Here is a 2,500-nt window from a genome sequence, read left to right as displayed (position 1 = left end):
TCGCTCTTCGTGTGGACGTGTATTATTTCTAGTCATGTGTTGTGTAGATGATTCGCTTAAGGTAGGTGTTCGGACTTATTTCTTTAATATTAATTAAACCGTATTTGCCTTGTCGGCCTTAAAATAAAGCTATTTTTTTTTCATCGCAATCGAAGTGTTAGATCTAGAATCTAGTTCCCGCCTCCGCTTCGCTAATTCGACTTAATGTAACTATGACACAACTATTAAATCTAGAGTCTCTATTTTAATTAAATAATTAGGAATTCTATCTCTAGATGATATCTAATCTATTCCCACACGTGTGTGCAAGTAGGATTTAACGTCAGAACAGGTGTGGTGGTCTAGGCGTCGCTATTTTTGACGGTAGGAATTTTTTTTTTAAATTCGTAAAATTTTATATAGACTTTATATAGCAATTTACTAAGACCGACCCTAACGCCCAGTAAATATTTAATTACCACATTGTTATGGACACGGTGTATTAGGTAGGGCCGAGGGCTATCCATAGGTACCAATTTTTAAATTTTGTGACAATTAGGAGCCGAGTTATAAAATAAATTTAAAATACTGGTTCTGGTCTTAGACTTTATATAGCAATTTACTAAGACCGACCTTAATACCCATTAATTATTTAATTAGCGCATAGTTATGGACATCCTGTATTAGGTTGGGCCCAGGGCTATCCGTAGGTACCAAGTTTATAATTTTGTGACGATTATTAGTCGAGTTATAAAATAAATAAAAAAAACTGGTTCTGGTTTGCACTACATTTCTTTCTTCTTTAACGGCGGACTCCCGGTCCAGCCCCATGGGTTACCCGTGAGCCGGGGCCTCGTTAGCCTGGACGGCTCCGATGTGACCGCGGATTGTTGTGGCCCGCCTCAGCCCGAGTCGAGATCACCCTTCCGATCGAAGGTGGACGCCATAGGGCGCCCGGGATAGCCCGGGGCGCTGTTCGTCACCCGAGCGCAGGGGCGCCGGGAGACGCCCCCGGTGAAGTTTGGCGGGTGATTCTGGTAGAGCTCCCCACCCCGATCGCAGGACACCCCTCGCCGCCCGCCCAGGTGTCGAGGTGGCCGCGGGGGAACTCGGGGCGTTTTGGCTCCCCCTTGTGCCGGAGCGGCGCCCTCGGTCCCAGAACGCCCCTGGCGGGTGATTCGCATGCCCCCTGGGGTGGGGAACGCGGGTGGGTGGTCGTAAAGCGTGTAACCGCAGTGGGGGCGGCCCCTTAGTCGGGGGCGCCAAAGTTGGCACCCCACCTGGGGCGCCCCCCGGAAGTGTGGCGCCCGCGCGAGTGAGCCCCGTAGATGCGCCCCGACACCCCCGCGCCGCCCCCCGGGTCGCGGCACCCCCGGCGCCCTCCGTGCGGGCTCCCCTCATGGGGCGGCACCCCGGTCCTCCCCGAGACTATGTACCCGATTTTTCGGTTTAACACTAGAGGTATGGGCAGAAATACGGCGGTTAAAACGGTCTGTATCTACTATTGTGGAGGTGAGTGTCGGTGAAGCCTCTATGTGACGCTAGGATCCGCGCTCCCTCGCAGCCAGCGACATGTGCCCGATCTGACCGTGCGTGGCTCAGTCTCCCGACTAGCTTCCCGGTAAAATGCGGGCTCGGCGCGCAGGTCGCGCCAGTGAAGGTAAAAGTACGTGTCCGTAGCGTGAAGCCAGCGGCGACGCGCAGTGCTAACGCAACCAAGCAGTATTGGTGGCTCGATAAAAGTCTCGCACTGGCCCAGCCCTCGGAACGGGCGACGGGTCTGCAAAACGCAGTCGGCTCGATGCAAATCGAGAGATTTCCCGGCGACGCCGTGTTTACGGTGAAGGGGGAAATGTGAGCGGTCCGATGTGAAAAAATCCGGGAATGCCGGGATCCGTTCTCTCGCTAGAGCGTTGTCTCCCGTCCCGCGATGTGTTGTGGAAAAACGTCTCGCAAACGATAGCTATCTGGTTGATCCTGCCAGTAGTCATATGCTTGTCTCAAAGATTAAGCCATGCATGTCTAAGTTCACACTGTCCCATGGTGAAACCGCGAATGGCTCATTAAATCAGTCGAGGTTCCTTAGATGACACGATCCTACTTGGATAACTGTGGCAATTCTAGAGCTAATACATGCAATCGAAGCTCCGACCTTTATCGGGAAGAGCGCTTTTATTAGTTCAAAACCAATCGGCGCGGCCTCGCAAGGGGTTGCGTCGTCCCATTTGGTGACTCTGGATAACTTTGTGCTGATCGCATGGCCTCGCGCCGGCGACGCATCTTTCAAATGTCTGCCCTATCAAATGTCGATGGTACGTGATATGCCTACCATGTTTGTAACGGGTAACGGGGAATCAGGGTTCGATTCCGGAGAGGGAGCATGAGAAACGGCTACCACATCCAAGGAAGGCAGCAGGCGCGCAACTTACCCACTCCCGGCACGGGGAGGTAGTGACGAAAAATAACAATACGGGACTCTTTCGAGGCCCCGTAATTGGAATGAGTACACTTTAAACCCTTT

The 2,500-nt window shown here is 52.2% G+C and overlaps 1 non-coding gene across 1 annotated transcript in view; it reads left to right on the top strand.

Moving 5' to 3' along the window:
- Positions 1-1,943: 1,943 nt before the first annotated feature.
- The window catches only part of LOC131933106 (small subunit ribosomal RNA), a 1,846-nt gene continuing 1,289 nt past the window's right edge, over positions 1,944-2,500 (top strand). The window contains exon 1 of the ribosomal RNA XR_009384855.1: positions 1,944-2,500. This exon is cut by the window's right edge and continues 1,289 nt beyond it. This is a non-coding gene — a ribosomal RNA (small subunit ribosomal RNA).

This window comes from Physella acuta, unplaced genomic scaffold, assembly GCF_028476545.2.
Source record: "Physella acuta isolate Inbredline_101_S28 unplaced genomic scaffold, ASM2847654v3 ptg002367l, whole genome shotgun sequence".
NCBI lineage: Eukaryota > Metazoa > Mollusca > Gastropoda > Physidae > Physella > Physella acuta.
This window is presented reverse-complemented; position numbering and strand designations above follow the sequence as displayed.